At 46.9% G+C, this 21,156-nt stretch overlaps 1 pseudogene; it reads right to left on the bottom strand.

The window, feature by feature from the left end:
* Positions 1-9,594: 9,594 nt before the first annotated feature.
* LOC147746895 (uncharacterized) lies at positions 9,595-12,408 on the bottom strand (annotated as a pseudogene).
* Positions 12,409-21,156: the final 8,748 nt, after the last annotated feature.

Here is a 21,156-nt window from a genome sequence, read left to right as displayed (position 1 = left end):
TAGAATGTAATTTCAGTAATACATGTTTAACATCTATCAGCTGCGATTAAAAAAAATCTGTGTGCAGAGCACATTGCCACTGCTCTTTGGTGCACCGAAAATAAATGCCCTCTACCTTTAGGCTTTTTTAGTCAATGGTCTAGCACCTGGATTGAACTGCTTCTAGGCACCTGGAACTATATTCGTCTCTCGACCACCATGCAGTAGGGAGTAGAGACATACGTTCAGCTCGTTTTCAGTGGACAGTTTAAACAATTCTTATTGACACTTCTTAACTTCTATCTGTTAGTCGCAGGCCACAAGCCTGAAACAGAAGCTAGTAAATAATACTGCAAGTTTGGGGTGGGGATAAAGGGTGGCAATGGAATGAAACATGATTAAAGAAGACAAAAGATAAAAGAAGGAAATGAGAGTCTGAAAGAAGGAAGGAAAGTAGAAAGCAAAGATGGAAAGAAAGATGGAAAGTAGAAAAGAGAAGCACAAATCCAATGGGCCATCCTTAAAAGAGTTGGGAATGTGGATTTCGGAGACTGATGTGGTGCGACATGGTTCCAACTTCCAAGTGGAGGTATTTTGCTTCTTTGTGGAGAATCACTGGTGGAAACAACACTTAAGCTACGTAGGCCCTTCAATCCACTTCTCCATCTCGACCTGGCTCTCTTCCTGTATCCGCCTCGACTGAATCATTAAATATTCCAATTATAGAACAAAGCCTGCTGCAGGTCAAACCTTTTGTGGTGTATCAGTCGACATACCACACATAACCGCTGTGGGGCCCTTAATATTATTTAGGTTTCCTTCACAAGACAACATCCTCTTCCATACTCGCACATGTGACGTGTATCGACGGACTGCCTTTTGTATCTCTCTGTGCATGAGGATAAAATAATCCTCCCATGGTAGCCATCTCATCTGCCCTTCCAGCTGGAATATACAAAACAGTGTAGTGGTGGCTGATTAATTAGAGGAGTAGTGGGGAGGTCACACACGCACACCCAACTATTCACACACTCAGATATGCCCATCCATCCATTCACAAGCACACACGTACACAATTACACCCATCCATTCACAGACACACATGCACAGAAATGCAGACACCCATTCACGGAAGAACTGTGTATATACATTTACAAGCATACATACACACAGGCACCAAAACATTCAATAAAGCACTTACTGGACTGCAGCAGTAATACGTCACCCTGGGACTGGCTACAACATAAACAGAGGTTTATAAAGGGCTAGAGGCGAGGCTGTGTGTGAGGATATGGGGGTCTGTGGGGAGACGTGCGCCGCTGGCAGTCACCCCACCTCTGACAGGACCGGGACCCAGACCGCGCTGAGGCTTACACTAATCATTTGTGTATTCAAAGCCTGATGTGAGGGCGGCAGTTAATGAGTTATTTAGCCTCTCAGCGGGCACTTGATGGGGTGTGAATCTAAGCCCTCAGCGATCTCTGTTTTAACTGCAGTGTTTACTAATCGGACAGCGCCGCTGCCCGCTTTGAAGAGGCCGAGAGACAGCGCCACCCAGGCCTATGTGGTCTGTCTTCCATAACTACCTGTTTGTTGGGACTCCGCATAACAATACGACTCTGGCCTTTCCTCAGACATGAATCAAGCAAAGCGGTTACTCGGAAAGTGGCCAACAGTGGGATACACACCTTTTTATTATTTTACCATCCCACCCCGTATGATGCTACCACCACCATAAAAAAGCTTACGCGGACGGTTTTATCAGAACTGACTGACAGACTCTTGTTTGTCAGTCACTCGACAGTCACAGAAGAAGACAATGATGACCATGCACAGGCAGGCACGAGTCACGAGGTCTGAGTCGCGAGGTAGTCTCCTCGTGGCTCTGGTGTTGTTGTTGTGGCAGTCCACGCCAGGACGAGTGACGTCCCGACAGCGGCCAACGCCGGCCAATCACCACTGACTACATGGTTGCCGCCAATGGGCACTGGTGATTGGCCATACAGTGCGGCAGGCTAAGCACAGCCAGCCACCCACCCACCTCGTGCGCGGTAAAACAGCCAATCCTGGCGCAGCATTACATCGCCACTGCGCCAGGATTGGCTACAGAGCAGGGCTAATACTGCCCATAATGAGACCCGGCTCCCCCGGGTCTCTGCCTGTATGAGTGCTAGGGGGAGGGAGGAGGAGGGAAGGGGCTACTGTATTTGTGCACATGCGTGGGCAAGTCATAAAAATGACTTGTCCTAAATGCGCACACTACTGCTGCCCTCCCTCACTCTCTGCTGCAGGCCCGCCCCCCACCTTCTGAGATCGCGATGACGTCACTATTGTTGTGACAGTACTCCGAGTCTCCGACCCAAATCATTATGACTCACTCGGCACTCGGGCTGTTGTTGTTGTCTCATAATTGTACTTTTTGGTGCGCGCAGTAATGACAGTGTCAGTGACGGTCGTCTGGCTAATGGGGCAACGCCCCAACGCCCCCAATGGACGAACCGCCACTGTTACTGTCCACATTCAAGAGGGTGATTGGCCTCCAATTGTTGATGTCCAGCTTGTCCCCCTTTTTCTCCAGCAGTTTGATGATGCCCTGTGGAAAGGAGGGGGGCAAAACATTTTTTTCCAAGCATTCTTTCAACAGACTCCAAAAATCCTTTGCAATAAGCCCCCAGAAAGCTTTGTAAAACTCCCATGGAAGGCCGTCTTGCCCAGGGGCTGATCCTTTTTGGGGCTTCCTGAATGATTTGGAAGAGTTCTTCTCCTGAAATGGGGGTGGTTAGAAAATGTTGTTCCTCTTGGGATAAAGAGCTCTGCAAAGACCCTAGAAAATCTTCACATGCACTTATATCTGATGGCTCTTTTTTGTACAATTGGGAAAAAAGGCTGTTGTTATTTTCTCTACTTTCTCTGTGCCCTTTTGTGTTTGTCCATTTGTGTCTTTCAGTTCATTCATTACCTTTTGCACTTGTGTGCCTTTTTGAAAAAGAACCTTAAGCACTTTTCATCTTCCTCAAAGATCTTGACCCTGGAGTTAAAAATTTGTTCTTTCCCTCATTGTTTCAGCCATTCTTTCAGTTCTGTTTTAGTTTTTTCTCTTTCCTCCCCTACTTCCATTCCACCCCTTTCCAGGTTTTCTAGCGTGATCATTCTTTGTTGTATTTCATCAAATTTTTGAAAGTTTTCCTTGCTTTTGATCATGCTCTGTTTTCTGAAAAAAAGTTTTGTTTGTTTTTTTACCTCTTCCCACCATTCTGCTAAGGATGGGAAACTTACCTTTCTAGTTGTTAAGTTGTTGTACATATCACTGTAATTTTTTCATATCAATCAATCAGTGACATTTATAGAGCGCACTACCTACCCGTAGGGTCTCAAGGCGCTGGGGGTGGGGGGGTGCCGCTACTGCTCGAACAGCCAGGTCTTCAGCTTCTTCCTGAAGGAGAGGTGGTCTTGGGTCAGGCGCAGGTCGGTCGGGAGGGAGTTCCAGGTCTTGGCGGCCAGGTAGGAGAAGGACCTTCCTCCTGTAGTCGCTCTTCGGATGCGGGGGACGGCGGCGAGGGCGTGGTTGGCTGATCGGAGGTGGCGTTTGGGAGCGTAGAAGTTGATTCGGCTGTTGAGGTAGCTCGGGCCTTGGTCGTGTAGGGCTTTGTGTGCGTGGGTGAGGAGGCGGAAGGTGATTCTTTTGTTGACGGGGAGCCAGTGGAGGTCTCTCAGATGTCCGGAGATGTGGCTGGTTCGTGGGATGTCGAGGATGAGTCTGGCTGAGGCGTTCTGGATCCGCTGGAGTCTCTTCTGGAGCTTGGCGGTGGTACCGGCGTAGAGGGCGTTGCCGTAGTCCAGTCGGCTAGTGACGAGGGCCTGGGTGACGGTCTTCCTGGTCTCGGTGGGGATCCACCAGAAGATCTTCCGTAGCATGCGTAGGATGTTGAAGCACGCCGAGGAGACGTTGTTGACTTGCCTGGTCATGGAGAGGGAGGAGTCCAGGATGAAGCCCAGGTTGCGTGCATGGTCTGTCGGTTTGGGTGCGGTGCCCAGGGCGGGAGGCCACCAGGAGTCGTCCCAGGCGGAGGGTGAAGAGCCCAGGATGAGGACCTCCGTCTTGTCCGAGTTCAGTTTCAGGCGGCTGGTCGTCATCCACTCGGCTACCTCTTTCATCCCTTCGTGCAGGTTGGCTCTGGCGGCGGCGTGGTCGTTGGTCAGGGAGAGGATCAGCTGGGTGTCGTCGGCGTAGGAGATTATGTTGAGGTTGTGTTGGCGTGCGATGGCCGCGAGGGGGCTCATGTAGACATTGAGGAGGGTGGGGCTCAGTGAGGATCCTTGAGGGACGCCGCAGATGACTTCGGTGGCCTCTGACTTGTATGGTGGTAGGCGGACTCTCTGTGTTCGTCCGTCGAGGAAGGAGATGATCCATTCCAGCGCCTTTTCCAGGATTCCGACGTTGCTGAGGCGCTGAGCTAGGGTGCGGTGGCAGACAGTGTTGAATGCCGCGGAGAGGTCTAGGAGGATGAGGGCCGCTGTTTCTCTGTTGTCCATCAGGGCTCGGATGTCATCGGTGGCGGCGATGAGGGCGGTCTCGGTGCTGTGATTGGCTCGGAAGCCGGACTGTGAGGGGTCGAGGGATCCATTCGTCTCGAGGAAGGCGGCCATCTGACGGTCTTCTCGATGACTTTGGCTGGAAACGGGAGGAGCGAGATGGGGCGGTAATTCTTGAGTTCGGTAGGGTCCGCAGTGGGTTTCTTGAGTAGAGCGCTGAGTTCGGCGTGCTTCCAGCTCTCAGGGAAGGTGGCGGTGTCAAAGGATGTGTTGATGATGTCTCGCAGGTGGGGTGCGATGACAGCGTCGGCCTTGTTGAAGACGTGGTGAGGGCAGGGGTCGGTCGGTGATCCGGAGTGGATGGAGTTCATCGTGAGGATGGTGTCTTCGGTGCTGATCGGGGTCCAGGCGTGGAGGGTGGTGGTGGGGGGTGGTTGTTCGGTCTTGGTGTGCGTTGGTTGGTTGTTGAAGCTGTTGTGTATGTCCGCGATCTTGTTGTGGAAGTATGAAGCGAGGGAGTTGCAGAGGTCTTGCGATGGGGTGATGTCGTTGTTTCCTGCGCTGGGGTTGGATAGCTCTTTCACGATGTTGAAGAGTTCCTTGCAGTTGTGTGCGTTGTTGTCCAGCCGGTCCTTGAATGCAGTTTTCTTGGCGGCGCGGATCAGCTGGTGGTGCTTCCGGGTGGCCAGCTTGAAGGTGGTCCTGTTGTCCGGTGTAGGTTCCCTTCTCCAGACTTTCTCGAGGGCTCGGCATTTCTTCTTGGAGCTCTTGAGTTCGTCGGTGAACCACGGGGCTTTCTTGCTGCCGGGTCTGCTGGGCGGGGTCCTCAGCGGGGCGAGTTCGTCCGCGCAGATGCTGATCCACTTCGTGAGGTTGTCGGCGGCCTGGCTGGGGTTTGCTGAGCTGGCAGGAGGGTGCTGGCTCAGGGAGGTGGCGAGCTGGTCTGCTGTGATCTTGTTCCAGCTTCTGCGGGCGGCCTGTTGCTGGTGGTGGTGGGTCGTCGTTCTCTTGAAGGTGAAGTGGACGCAGCTGTGGTCCGTCCATTGAAGCTCTGTGGCATGGCTGAAGTCGATGTCTGTGCAGGAAGAGAAGACTGCGTTGAGTGTGTGTCCGGCGAGGTGGGTGGGGGCGGACACCAGCTGCTTGAGTCCAAGATTGGCGAGGTTGTCGAGTATATCTTCCTGGTTGCTTTCAAGATTTTGTGGTCTGACATACCACACTCGTTTGTTTCATAATTCCTTGCTTTTATATTTTTGGAGGTGAAAATGAAACCAATTCTTGATTTGACTTTGTCACTTTCTGCTTCCCAGGTGAACCTTTGTTTTGACCCTGATTTTTTTTTTTGTAAAAATATACTTTTTTAAAAATTATTTGTCAGGTTTACATTTCAAGCAGTCCCTTATATTTGGGTGCTGTACATTTAACCATTCTCAAAGAAGCGCATCAGGCTATCTTTGGTGGTTTTCCATCAAGATTTCTCATTTTACCCATCCAGACCAACTCCTGATTTTCCAGGTTTCTTTTGCCCACTCTTGTTCAAATATATGGGTGCCTGTGCACATGTAAGAGAACATTTTAGTGAAAACAAGTTTTTGGCATTCTTTTTCCGTGATTGCTTGGTGTTTATACAAGGAAAGGTTCCTGTTTTCCCACATCGCCTCTTTCACGCAGTTTATTATTCTCCATAGTGTCCTTTCTTTATTTACATTGCAATTCATGCCCAACCCATATAGAACCAGTTCATAGGACAGGGATGCCTGTCCTGTTAATTCTTTAATGAGCTGTTCCCACTGACGCAAGGCCTCATAAATAAGGCCCTTACAGCCTGATTCATCAACAGGCAGTTTTGCGAGCCCCTAATAGCGAATCATAGCGATTCGCTATTAAGGTCTCGCAAAACGGTAATCATGTAGGAATCGCATAATAAAATGCGATTCCTACTGATTCCTTATTTGCGATTAGCAACTTGCTAATCGCAAATAAGGAATAACTCGCCATTCATTCCTATGGGCCAAAAGGCCCATAGGAATGAATGGGGAGTATTCCTTATTTGCGATTAGCAATTAGCTAATCGCAAATAAGATTGCGATTTGAAGGGTGCCAGGGGTGTCCACAGGACACCCTGTAGCACCCCTCAAATGAAATTTCACACAGGTGTTGCACACACACATGTCCAGAGGACATGTGTGTGTGTAACATGCAACTCAGAAAAATGCATTTAAATGCATTTTTCTGAGTTTTCGCAATTTACCACGAGGTCTGACCTCACGGTAAATTGCGCCTAGAAATTGCGAATTCGCAAATTTAAATTGGATGTTGAATTGCATTTAAGGAATCTCTAATAGAGTTTCCTTAAATGTAATTCCTCGCACATTTGCGACATCGCAATTAGCGATTTTTGCATTTGGGATGCTGAATCCCAAATGCAAAAATCGCTCTCGCAAAGGGCCGGATTCTCAGAATCCGGCCCCTTGCGAGCGCAATTTAGGTACATGAATCGGGCGGTAGGGCTTTTCTGCGCCTCAAACCGGGGTGCACTCGGGTGGTGGTGCGAGTCCCCACTGCTGTTTGGGGTGGGTTTGCTGGCGGGTAGAGGGAGAGATTCCTGCTCCGCGGTGTTAACCCCTTCCATGCTGATGACGGCCCCCATCCGTCATGCATTACAGTGCTCGTGTGCTGATGACGGCTGGGGGCCGTCATAAAGCCATTGATTCTTTAAAAGCCTAGCACACGAGGAAAATCGGCCCAGCATGGAAGGGGTTAATGTTAAAGGGGGGAGAAGCCTTCCTCTCTCGCGTGTGCCTCCAGCTACTTCCGAGTAAGAACCGGGACCCAGACTCCCCTCAAGGTTGCTTCACTGCTCCGGCCCGGCCCTCTTGGGGCAAAAGGCGGTACTGCAGGGTGAATCTTGAAGCCTCACTGCTCCGGCCCTCTTGGGGCAAAAGGCGGTACTGCAGGGTGAATCTTGAAGTCTCCCGGCAGCCTCCTTCACCGATGCAGGGGGTCAAAGCGGCTCGTCTGCCCTCCGTGTTTCCTCTCCTCGGAGGTGTGGGGGCACTTTGCAGGGGTCAGGGGCAAGGGGCGACGCCTCGCATCCCTTGTGGCCGGTGATCCTTGGTCAGCTTTGGTGCAAAGCTGTGGCCGGAGGTCCCGACAGGCCGCAATGGATTCTCACCGTGTGCAGCGCCCTGCTTCCTTAGGGACCCCTGCTCAATTAGTGGCCCCGAAGGGGCTCACTGTAAATCCCAGAACTAAAGCGGTGAAATGACCCTGCCTGGCTCTCAGCCAGGGTCTCCTCCCCCCTCCCCCCTCTCAGCGACGGTCATCCAAACTGGCAAAGAAGAGTTCCCAAATTCGGAGGAACGATACTGCCCTGCAGCAGCCCTTCACCCAGGTTCCTATTCCCTATGGCGCAGCCTGCTCTGGACAAGCCAGAGGTCGAAGGCCCAGCCGCAGGGTCTAGTGGCCGAGGGTCCACACTGGACTATCTACCCTCCCCCTCCCCGACACGCAGCCTGGCCCCGGACAAGCCAGGGTGACGCAGGCCTAGCGCCTTGAATTGCCCCTATATCTGACAGTTGCAAATAAGTATGCTGTGGCTATGCATTGCCCCTATATCTGACAGTTGTGAATAAGTATGCTGTGGCTATGCAAGGGATTGTGGGTATGCATATTCTCGAGGACCTTGCATATTTCCGGACAACCAGGCACGTCATACCAGCCAAGCTGTGGAACAATCTCACCCTATGAAGAGGGGAGCGGCCTTGAAGGGGCGGGGCCTCCTGAAGAGAAGTACCTAAGAGGCACATTTGAACCCCAACCTGTCCATAAACTCCCCCCCCCACCCACCCACCCACCCAAAAAAAAATATCTAAACAAGCATTGACATTGTCTGTTCTAAAAGTTCAGAGTTCTGCATTTCACCGTAATTGTTTGTAAAGGCTTGAACACATCTGCAGACATTAAAAGTTATATTTTACACAATATAGGACATCTTTCTAAAAGGAACTACTCTCTGTAAGCAACGGTCTGCCCTCCAGTATATAACTGGTAATTATCACATTACTCTTTTAACAGCGATGTAGATCTCTACACATGCAGAGATCTCCAAAAATTCAACAAACCACGACGCTGATCATCGCCACACGAAGTGCACATGACTGAGCCCTGGACTCGTTTTCTTTCAATAGAGCGTGCTATTCTGCTTCTATGACTCAAAAATTTATCACCTTAAAAATGTTAGAGCGACTATCATTAAACATTCTTCGCATCAGTTATCACAGCGCACGTATTTCTTCTCCAGATGGTATTCTCAAAGATTCACCTCTGTAGCTTCACTTTAAATAAATACCATCCATATGTATGCTGTGGCTTTACAAGGGATTGTGGGTATGCATATTCCCGAGTACCTTGCTTATATCCGGACAACCAGCACGTCATACCAGCCAAGCTGTGGAACAATCTCACCCTATGAAGAGGGGGGAGGGGGCGCCTTGAAGGGGCGGGGCCTCCTGAAGAGAAGTACCTAAGAGGCACATTTGAACCCCAACCTGTCCATAACCCCCCCCCCCCCCCCCCAAAAAAACTAAACTAAACTAAACAAGCATTGACATTGCCTGTTCTAAATAAGTTCAGTGTTCTGCATTTCACCGTAATTGTTAGTTAAGGCTTCCACACATCTACAGATGTTAAAAGTTATATTGTAACTCAAAATAGTAGCTCTTTACCATCGGAACAACTCACTGGAGGCACCGGTCTGCCCTCCATTACGAAACGGATACATTACACGAATCATATGTAACAGCGCTATAGATCTTTATACATGCAGAGATATCCATATATTCAACAAGATTCGAGGCCGGCCGATCATTAACACACGGAGTGCTTTTTTTAGGTTTTTTTTTAGTTTTGGGGGAAAGACTTTTATTAAGTGCTTAAAAGTTTGCGATACATAGTTTTCAAGGAAGTGGTACCTCCCCCTTAGGGAAGGCAGTCCACTTTAACTTTTAATCAATGTATTTAAACATTTTACAAGTCGTCAGTTTGGGGTTCAAGAATGTCTGCAGATAGCGTTTGCAGTTATTAATGGGGCCACTTTAAAGAGTCTAGTGGGGTAGGGGGGGTGGGGGTGTTACAGTTCTTCCCCTTCATCACTTTTCTGCTTGTCCATGGCTGCATAGTCTCTATGAGCACCATCCTGCGGCACCCTTCTCGGTTCACCACCTCTCCATTGGTCACCAGGCGGGTCCTGGCGAACAGGAGAATGCCTTTAATACAGCAAAGGAGCCTCAGCACCCCTGGATAGCTTCCTCTGTGTGTGTCCCTGGAAACAGCCCGTACATCATGGACTGTTCAGTAATGTTCTCGTAGGGGATGAGAGCTAGCAGTTCTTGGCGTAAGACAGCCCGTAGTCTCAGGGCAAAGGGGCAGACCCAGAAGAGATGGTGTGCAGATTCCTCTGCGGGGCATCCCCTTTGACAGTTCCTGTGCGGGCACAGGCCTCTGCTGTGCATGAAGGACCTTACTGGCAGGCCCCCCTTCACAGACATCCATGCTATGTCCTTGTGTCTGTTGGTCAGACTTGGGGAGGATACATTCCCCCACACGTGCGCTGCCATTGCTGGGGGCAGGTCGCTTACTGGTTCGGCGGTGTCCCTGGTCCTGATCAGTTTGCGGATTGTCTTGGGCTTCCAAAGGCAAGGGATGACGCAGTTCAGCCCAAATTCACCCACAAACTTTTCCACCTCCCTGTAGTACCATGGTAGGTCCCAGTTGAAAGTTACTGCATTTTCCCACTTATCCCATCCCAGCCGTGAGAGAGCGAAATTTGAATGAAAATTATGTATACATCATATTTACAAGCTTGTGGCGTAAAGTTAGCCAATGTAACCGCAGAAGTGAGAAAATGTATTCGTATTTACTCTAGAGTGTTTATTAGAAGTAGAAAATCCATATAGAGTGTGAGCTAAAGTAGAAATGTGTGGGGCTGTTTAGAAATATTAGACGTGTTAATCAGGTTCCATGTATGTAGCTGTAAAATGAAGAAAGATGTAAAATGTAAAATGAAGAAACGTGCAGACCACGCGGCACTGTGTGAGAAGAAAGATACAATTGCATCTTTTATGCGACATGGATTCATTATAATCAATGATTTTGCTTACATATATAAGTTAAAGGCAATATTTTATAGAAGTGTTTTGTATAACTTTAGTGTGGTAGGTTAGCGTGTTATTTTAAGCTGAGGGAATAAGAGTTCACAGAGTGTAGAATACTGCATATAATTTAGTGAGCCCGGAGAGATAGTGGCTTGTCTTTGATCTGCACGTGTGAGTTAAAAGTCAAAAGTCTCGTTAAAACAAATTGCCAATGCTGGTCGAAGTTTTACGGCCTAGTAAGATAAGAGAAGCCTGGAATATGGGGCCCTGTTTCGAAGTGTCTGTTTCCAGGTGCAAGGGGGTACCAATCAAAAGCTTTATGAATAGAGCTCTGTTTGAGGAGATAGGCTCGGGTCCGGAGGAGTCAACCGGAATGTCATGGGGGTACCGGCACGATGGAGACGGCGCCTGGGAAGCAAGGTCAACTTAACAGACGATCCAAAGAAACGAAACTATGGAAAAAAACCAGAAGCAAGACCACGTGAAATGTATACGTGGTGGGCGTCTCAAAGGGGCGTTCCACCCATACTGTGATTTTGTATTAGGGACAGTACCCCGGGGAGGAGGTAGAGCAGATGGCCTGAGGATGTGTGGGCAGAAAGGGTACTGCTACACGACATAGGTTTCCATCTGAGACTAAGAGGTATTGAGCTTCTTCGGAAGTTCAACGGCTGACACCTTTTTAGGTAAAGAGCTTGTTAAGTAGGGATGTCATCTAGCATAGAGTAGGGACAGTTTAACCTGTTTCATTTCTTTCTGTAAATGACGCTTCAGATTCATCTTGTGTCAACGATATTCAACTTATTGATTTTTGAATTGGTTTTAGTAGTTTTCTTCTGTCGATTGAGATCTCTTAGAGAGTTCATGTTCATTCTATTACCTGTATATCTTTTGAACCTCCTAATGAGGTGTTTGTACTTGCAACTGATTTTGGCTTTATAATAAATCTTTAAAACTTTCCAGTAGTAGGTGGTTCTTTAGAGTTGCGTCAGTCTATGGGGTTGATTTGATCTATGTGGGTTTGCCTTTTACTCAATGACAGTCAATAATCGATTCAGATAGGGACTCAAGTGAGATAAGGATCAGGGTGATAAGATAATCGATCAAAATCTCACGCCCGCAGTCGTCTCCACACCGGGAGGAGGAAAAAGCGGAAGACTTTGTAGGCAGAGTGGTCCTTGTTCATATTTAACAGAGTTATTCGGACGCAGCCACACACAAAGAAAGCCCTGAGGATTGTTGGGATGTCGGGGACTGCCTTCCCCCCTTTGCGGTGCTCCTTGTGCATGACCGACCGTTTCACCTTGTCCATCTTTGAGTGCTAGATGAAGTGGAACACCCTGCTGTTTATGGCCCGTGCTACGTTGGCCAGGAGTGGCCAGGCCTGTGTCACATATTGCAGCACGGGCAGGGCGTCGTTCCTGAGCACCAGAGCCTTCCCCTCAATGCTCAGGTTTCTCAGGCTCCAGAGGCCCAGTTTCTGCTTCACCTTGGTCAAGCGTTCGTTCCAGCTCTTCGCTGCTGGCCTTGGTCCTCCAAACCAGAAGCCGAGGATCTTCATCAGTCCTGTCTCGATGGGGAAGGGGAGAGGCTCGTTGCAGAGGTCCCATCGCCCGAAGAGTTTGGCCTGCGACTTGTCCACGTTGATTCTCGTCCCTGATGCCTTTCCGAAGTCTGTGCACGCCTCCCGCAGGGAATTGACTGATTCTCCATCCGCGCAGAAGAGGGTGATATCGCCCATGTACAGCAAACACTTGACCTTCTTCGCATCGCCGGGTGTCTGGACCCCTCTGATGTTTGGGTTCTTCCTGATGTACTCGGCAAGAAGTTCTGTAACCAAAACAAACAGAGGTGGCGAGAGCGGGCAGCCTTGTCTTACCCCAGATCTGATAGGAAAGGGGTCTGTTTTACAACCATTTACAATGACTGAACTGAAGATGTCTTTACATACATGGGCCTGGGACTTGCATGTATCAAGACCCTGAGAACATGAAATTCTGCTTGTATGACTCTTGAATTCATCACCCTAAACATGCTAAAGCGACTATCATTAAACATTCTTCGTATCAGTTATCACAGCGCACGTATTTCTTCTCTATTTGGGTACACATCTGTAGCTTCACTTTAAATAAATACCATCCATAAGTATGCTGTGACTTTGCAAAAAATTGTGGGTATGCATAATCTCGAGTACCTTGCTTATTTCCGGACAACCAGGCACGTCATACCAGCCAAGAACCTGAACAATCTCACGAGTCAAGAGGGGGCGAGACCTTGATGGGGCGGGGCCTCCTGAAGAGATGAACCTTAGAGGCACTTTTGAACCCCAACCTGTCCCCAAACTCGCCCACCACCCAACTAAACAAGCATTGGCATAGCCAATAGGCCTGGCCTGTGGGACCTTTTAATTGTATGACTAGAGCTATTGGCTATTTATTTATTTATTTAAAAAGTTTTATATAGCGCTGCTGGACCCAAGAGTATCAGAGCGCTTTACATAGTGATGGCACATGAACATAGCAGGTACATATTAAGTAAAAGATATAGTTAGAAATGGACAAGATACAGTGAGAGAAATGGTCATTAGAACAGATTAGAGGTGGTGCAGGGGGAGTTGAGGATGCCAATGTGTTACGGTTATGTGGTAGAGCAGTGTGGCTGCTGTCTAATATGTTGAAAAGGTATAATAAAAAAAACGTCCACTTCACTACTGGATTTCCTGACATTGTCCTCCTGGCTTCTGCTTATTTTAATGTACACTGGTGTAAACATTTGGGGGCATATTTACGTCTTCTGGCGGATCTCTGCAAATCAGCAGGGATGCGCCAGAACAGATTCGTCACATTTACAATGCGGCGCACCATGGAGCAAGGAGGGGCAGATGCGTGACTCATCTTGAGGCGCACGGGCGGCAGATGTCACCAGGGCTTTAAGTGGAAACTTTTTCAATCTATACTACTATTATAAAGAGAGAACACAAACCTTTGAGCCAGGTAATCTCAAAAAGTACTGCACCAATCACTACACCCAATACACCATTTGAAAGGGGAGATGTAGCAGAAGGACATAGGGTATAGATGTCTACACCATATACATTAAAAAAGCAAAAACGCCAAAAGTGGAAAAGTAGTCCCTTGTGGGCATTAGCATGGGCGTGGTCGTGTGTAAGGAGAACGTGGACGTGGGCCTGTCAAAGAACAAATGTTGGCGGTCGTGTGGAAGAAGAACGTGGGCGTGTCGAAGGACAAATGCTGGCATTTACAGGGCGAAGAACAAACATAGGCAAAGCGACTTAACCACACACTTCGATCTGCACAGATAGCGGGAATGAGCTTTCACTGAATTGCGCTTTCACTGGATTTATAACGCGCATTTGCAAATCCGACAACAGAGGTGCGCGGGATCACAAATATATTAACATCAACATACGCACATTGGTCGGCGTAACCGCATTTCACTGTGCAAGCTACACACTTCACCACACACTTCCAACTACATACATAGCGGGAATGTGCTTTCAATGACTTTATAAAACACTTTTCAAAATATAACAACAGAGGTGCGCGGTATCACAAATATACTAACATCAACATACGAACATTCGTCGGCGTTACCCTGACAACATTGACGCATTCGTCGGATTTCATGAAAAAATGAGCGTGCCTTCCATCGTCGCGGATTCAATAACAATAACGTGACAAAGGGGTCAGGATTACAAATGACAACCACCTATCATTGCTTTGCTTCACACAGTACACCAATCACAACGCACAATAATTAACACACATGAAAAAATGGCCGTGCCTTCCATCGTCGCAGATTCAATAACAATGGCGTGACACTGGGGGCAGGGTTACAAATGAGAACCACCTATCATCGCTTTGCTTCACACAGTACACCAATCACAACCCACAATAATTAACACACACACACGACTTCAGTGAAAATAAATAACAACTCTTTAACCATTCGCCAACGACGTTCCAGGGGGATGAACCGGAACAAAAGAAGCGGCCATTTCTTACCAGAGAAAGGCAATCGAGTGAACATTCCTGAGACTTTCCTCCCAAAACTACGACTAATTACGGATGTTGCGAACAATATTAAAAGCTTAACCAAAAAAAAACAAGAATTAGAAAAACGAAACGGAAACATTATTCAAGGGATGCAAAACGTAAAAGAAGGAAAGGCCCTTCCAGAAAATAGCATCTTCATTAAACAGGTCACATTTGCCGATTTTGAAACTCTAACACACTTTCACAAAATAACTATAGAACTCTGCGTTCCCAGTACAAAAGTGACAGTACTTTGAAGCAGAATAACAAAAACAAAACAAGCAATTACAATGCAATAGGTCTCGCAGCATTAAAGTTTGAGTTATTGGCATTGTGTATGACAATGCGTTGCATAATTTTTTAGCAAACTTTGAATTGGTGAGCAGCGAGAGTGTGTGCAAGAGTATGCTGTTTCTCACAGCTGTTATTATTCACACAGCTCTGATGATGCACCTCACGCGGTGTGCACCTGTTACAACGCATTTTTTACAACGCACTACTGTTACAACGCATCCATTACAACGCGGATACTGTTACAACTCATGTTTTTACAACGCATTTTTTTACAACGCAGGTACCTTTACAACGCATACCATTACAACGTAAGTATTGGTAAGTATATAGTTATTTTTTAAATGTTATATGTTTGGGGTAAAGGGGTATTTTTAGGGGTTAGGGTCAGTTTTGGGTTTTAGGGTAAAGGGGTATTTTTAGGGTTCAGGGTCAGTTTTCAGTTTTTGGGTAAAGGGGTATTTTTAGGGTTCAGGGTCAGTTTTCAGTTTTTGGGTAAAGGGGTATTTTTAGGGTTCAGGGTCAGTTTTCAGTTTTTGGGTAAAGGGGTATTTTTAGGGTTCAGGGTCAGTTTTTAGTTTTTGGGTAAAGGGGTATTTTTAGGGTTCAGGGTCAGTTTTCAGTTTTTGGGTAAAGGGGTATTTTTAGGGTTCAGGGTCAGTTTTCAGTTTTTGGGTAAAGGGGTATTTTTAGGGTTCAGGGTCAGTTTTCAGTTTTTGGGTAAAGAGGTATTTTTAGGGTTCAGGGTCAGTTTTTAGTTTTTGGGTAAAGGGGTATTTTTAGGGTTCAGGGTCAGTTTTCAGTTTTTGGGTAAAGGGGTATTTTTAGGGTTCAGGGTCAGTTTTCAGTTTTTGGGTAAAGGGGTATTTTTAGGGTTCAGGGTCAGTTTTCAGTTTTTGGGTAAAGGGGTATTTTTAGGGTTCAGGGTCAGTTTTCAGTTTTTGGGTAAAGGGGTATTTTTAGGGTTCAGGGTCAGTTTTCAGTTTTTGGGTAAAGGGGTATTTTTAGGGTTCAGGGTCAGTTTTCAGTTTTTGGGTAAAGGGGTATTTTTAGGGTTCAGGGTCAGTTTTCAGTTTTTGGGTAAAGGGGTATTTTTAGGGTTCAGGGTCAGTTTTTAGTTTTTGGGTAAAGGGGTATTTTTAGGGTTCAGGGTCAGTTTTCAGTTTTTGGGGTACAGGGTAAAAATAAATGAAATTAATTTTAAATTAAATTATTTAATAGTAAATAAATTAAATTAAATTACATTGCATTATTTTAGGGGTTGAGGGTCAGTTTTGAGTTTTTGGGGTACAGGGGTACAGGGTAAAAATAAAGTTATATATTTTTTTATTTTCAATAATTAATTTAAATTATATTTCATTTAATTACTTTAATTTATTTTTGGGGTTTAGGGTCAGTTTTCAGTTTCTGGGGTACAGGGGTACATGGTAAAAATAAAGTAATATTAATTTAAATTTAAAATAATTAACGGAAATTAAATTATTTAAAATTACATTAAATTATATTTTTAAAATTAAGTTACTATTATATTATTACTATTAACATATACTTACCAATACTTACGTTGTAATGGTCTGCGTTGTAAAGGTACCTGCGTTGTAAAAAAATGCGTTGTAAATACATGCGTTGTTACAGTATCCGCGTTGTAAAAACCGCGTTGTAACGGTATGCGGAGTAAAAGTCCGCGTTGTAACATCATATATCCACCTCACGCACGGGGCTGACGCAGTTATTATTCACACAGCTCTGATGATGCACCTCAGGCAAGGGCTCACAGCTGTTATTATTCACACAGCTCTGATGATGCACCTCACGCAAGGGGCTGACGCACTTATTATTCACACAGCTCTGATGATGCACCTCAGGCACGGGCTCACAGCTGTTGTTATTCACACAGCTCTGATGATGCACCTCAGCATGGGGCTGACACAGTTATTATTCACACAGCTCTGATTTCATTATTTTGCATTCTCAGCAGCCATGTAAACAGCAGAACAAAATAAGCAACGGAACGGAACATGATGACTACATATCACTGAGGCATAAGCCATGTTTCGATGTTCTTAATCAAATAAAAAATGTTCACAGAAAAGAAAGCTAGGATGTGTTATAATATCCTGTTAACATCTTTCTGTAAAGCCTCATACGAAAAACCCCCCAGACCATGATTTGACATATTCAAAACATAACACCTCCCTCATCCACACTGCTCTCCCAAGACAATACCCATAGGTGTTTGTAAGAAATATTTGATCTTCCCTTCACCACTGAGAAAGTAATGAAATTTCAGCGACTATAGTGACCACAGTGGATAACTTCTAGGGGGGATTATCCATACTACTATTATAAGGAGAGAAGTGTGTCCTTTGAGCCAGGTAAACTCGAAAACTACACCACCAATCCAAACACCCAAAACATCTTTAAAAACGTCAGGGCAAGCAGATGGACATAGGCTATATTAAAAAAAAAAAGTAGTCTCTAGGAAGAAGCGCCGGCCGCAACGTGCGTGCTGACATCACGAGCGCGGGGAGGAGCGGCGTACCGGAGCAAGAGGAAGAGCGGGGAGGAGCGGAGAGGACTGGCGGACAAGCGGGGAGGAGCGGTGACGACCGGTGAGGAGCGGCAGAGTGGGGAACTCAGGAGCAGGTAAGAAAGACTCCCACTGCTCAGGGGCCCTGAAGCAGGCTTAACGTCAGGGCGGGCGGGGCCCTGAAGCAGCCTTAACGTCGGGACGGGTGGGGTGATGACCGGCAAGGAGGGGCCGAGCGGAGAACTCAGGAGCAGGTAAGAAAGACTCCCACTGCTCAGGGTCCCTGAAGCAGCCTTAACGTCGGGCGGGCGGGCGAGGCCCTGAAGCAGCCTTAACGTCAGGCGGGGGCCCAGTGTCATGACACTGTGTTTCCCAAGTCCATGGTAAGCTTAGAAAACCCTTCCAGGAAACCCACCCCTGTCCCGTGCATCCAGCACTCTTGTACCTAGAAAGGAAAGAAGGGATTAGTAAGTCAAAAGAAAACTGTAAAGTATAATGATGGTTGTTTTATTAAACTGAATCTCTCATATTTCATGATCGGTTCTGAAACTGTTATGTAGCTCTTATGTTTTCATGATCGATTTAGAACTGTCTAAATTGTATTCTGTGTTGACAATTGAAAAAGAAACAGACGCGCTTTGAAAGCAACACGCATCTTTTGGTGCAAGAAAAAAAAAACGCGTTTTAAAATCTACACGCATCTTTTTGGTGCGCAGTAAAGAATGATGCATGCTCCGTTCTCGGAGCGCTCGCCGGTTTTGGGTGTGGCACGCAACCGTTCTCCGACGTCCCAGGGTGTGGCTAGACTATAAAAGCCACACCCAGGGTTCCAGAAGGCGCTTGGTCTTCGGAGCATCCTGGAAGCAGCACCTGCATCGGAGAGCTCGCGTATTTCGTCAAGGCCCAGGGACTGAGTCAGCCATCTGCTATCTATCATCGGACAGCATCGGACAGCCTAGAAACTAAAGTTAAGTACAATTCTCGTCAAGGCGCCCAACGCTAGCATCTTCAAGACTTTCTTGGACATTTTTGTAAAAAGATACTTGATGGATATTTCTGTTTAATCCTTGTAAACCGAGTCAAAGACTAAATCAGACATGAGTGATTTTAATGTTTGAAATACTTGCAATGTTTTACTTTGATGTATAGAAAGTGTTTTAGCCTTCACAGAATTTTCTGAAGTTTCAGCCGGGATAACAAAGGCCTAGTAGTGAACTGAAACTACTAAACCTTAATGGAGAAGTCGTGATTTAATCTACAAGCTGGGAAAAGAAGTGAGTAGGATAAATGCAAGGTTGTTTTACAGGGAAAGAGAGTTTTAAAGAAAAGTGCAAATAAGAGTGTTGTTTCTTCCATAGAATCTTAAAAATCAAGTCTGGGGGCGGACAAGTCAACCACCTTCAACTGAAAACATCTCAACCCTTGAGCACACATCACGACGACGACTTCCTGGACGCGAAGACCTATCAAGTAGTTCGCAGGTAGGAGACTGCTTTCGAAAAGTCTAGAAAAGAGTTAGAGAAGTGGGATAGGAGGTTAGAATAAATAGAACATCTGCTAAAACAACTCTCTGGTATATTTTCAGGTCGACTACTAATCAACAAGTAGCGTCAGATCCGGCCTCTCTCCCTGACTGCTACCCAACATCCTAGTGTATTGTTAAGGATCACTGGCTGAAAAGGTAGGGTTTTGGGGGATTGGTTCATAGCGTCTCTGCAAAACCGACCAAGCACCTTACAGGTAAGGCTGGAGCTCAGCTCAGGTAAGAGTGCTTGATCATATCTGACACCCAGAAGCAGCCTTAACGTCGGGGCGGGCAGGGGCCTAGAAGCAGCCTTTTGCTCCCGGACAACGTCGGGACGGGCTGCTAGTAGTTAAATAAAAGGCAAACATTTAGGTATTTCACTTTGTTGAGTCTCCCTTACCCATACCCTGGGAAGGCGTAGGAATCTGTCCGTGGGGACCATCGCCATCAAGCTCCTAACCCACGCACACAAGGCCCTTCACAACACCGGCCCAGCATACCTCAACAACCGACTGTCATTCTAGGCACCCAACAGGAGACTCCGCTCCGCTGACCTCTCCCTGGCCGCCGTCCCAAGCATCCACAGGACCAACTCCGGAGGTAGGTCCTTCTCCTACCGCGCCGCCAAGACATGGAACACCCTCCCTCTCCACCTTCGGCAGACGGAAGACCCTCAGACCTTCAGGAGACTACTCAAGACCTGGCTCTTCGACCACTAGCTGCAGCCCCCCGCCCACCCATCCCCCCTCCCCCAGCACCTTTGAACCCTTCCGGGTACGTAGCGCGCTTTATAAATGCTTGATTGATTGACTGATTGAGTACCAGCTATCCCAGCAGACTGGGCTCATGGGCACTGGAGGTCATTTCAAAACCACTTTATTTTAGAGGATTGTCAGGCCCAGGATCAGGGCACTACAATCCCCTGGGTATGTTATATTAAGGAATTCGTACAGGCTATAGGAAGGCCACACCTTTTTTTTGCACATGACACTTCATGCCCTGGGGATCTTAGCATCACAAAAGAGTTGCATCATAAATTTGTCACTGCCCAACGCGAAAACAATAGCTCAGTAAACCTACAGTGAGGGCTTATGTAATGCTACAGTCTATGCTGGGTATGGAAACATATATTTTTGCACTCTAGCGCCCATGATAGATTTTTATTTCGCACTTCAGATTTAATCAACTTCACCACCTTTTAGCATCACCAGCTGGATTGCTTCCCTTATCCCAAGGAGGCTCCTGTGGCTGCGATCTTATATCTCCCCAGGACATGCTTCATTTTGTTTTATTGTGTAAACTAGCAGCCTGTCCCGACGTTGTCCGGGTATGAATTGCTGTCGGCCAGTAGTATATTGTTTCGTAGGATTTCATTTTGATAGCATTTCTTATCTGTGACAGGCCTGTGAAACGCTCCGATTCACAGTGCACTGCTGATGCACTTAAGAGTGCGCGTTCTGTAGTGTGTGAACTCGAGTTTCCCTACTTTATTTTCCTTGCAATATTATATAGCGCGAACTCGACAACATGGCATGAGCACAATTTACATTGCAGAAGAACACATTGATTTGTGGTAGGCACGGGGAGACAAAGAGATTTGCCTGGAATCACAGGATGTTGAGCTGATGCCGAGATTCTAACGTAGCTCCCCATCTCTAAAGTTCGCAATTCTAGAACTTGTGGTGGGAGGTGTGTCTAAAAGTGTATGTCGGTGCTGGGCATCAATGAGAGAGACCTGTGCATTTTGCCAATTGGTGTTGAAAAAATATGAGTATGTTGCTGGAGATGTGGTCCGCGGTGCCACCAATGTACTTATGGGGGAGGGTAAACACCCTTTATTCCGCAAATTTCTTTCCGCATACCATCACTCTGCATACTTTCATTACGAAAGTACCATGACTCCGCAATGCCAATATAACGCATGGCATTACATTTTATATGCTTTTACCACGCACACATTTACAACGAAATTTGTTGTAAATGCATGAATGGTAAAAGCATGTTTTTTAAAAATGTTTGGATAAGGCAAGTATGGGTATAGGGGTATATGTTTTGGGGTACTGAGGTATATGTTTTGGGGTGTTTGGG

This window comes from Lissotriton vulgaris, chromosome 1_1 (assembly GCF_964263255.1).
Source record: "Lissotriton vulgaris chromosome 1_1, aLisVul1.2, whole genome shotgun sequence".
Taxonomy (NCBI): Eukaryota; Metazoa; Chordata; class Amphibia; order Caudata; family Salamandridae; genus Lissotriton; species Lissotriton vulgaris.
The sequence above is the reverse complement of the archived record's forward strand: the minus strand, read 5'-3'. Positions and strand labels throughout refer to the sequence as shown.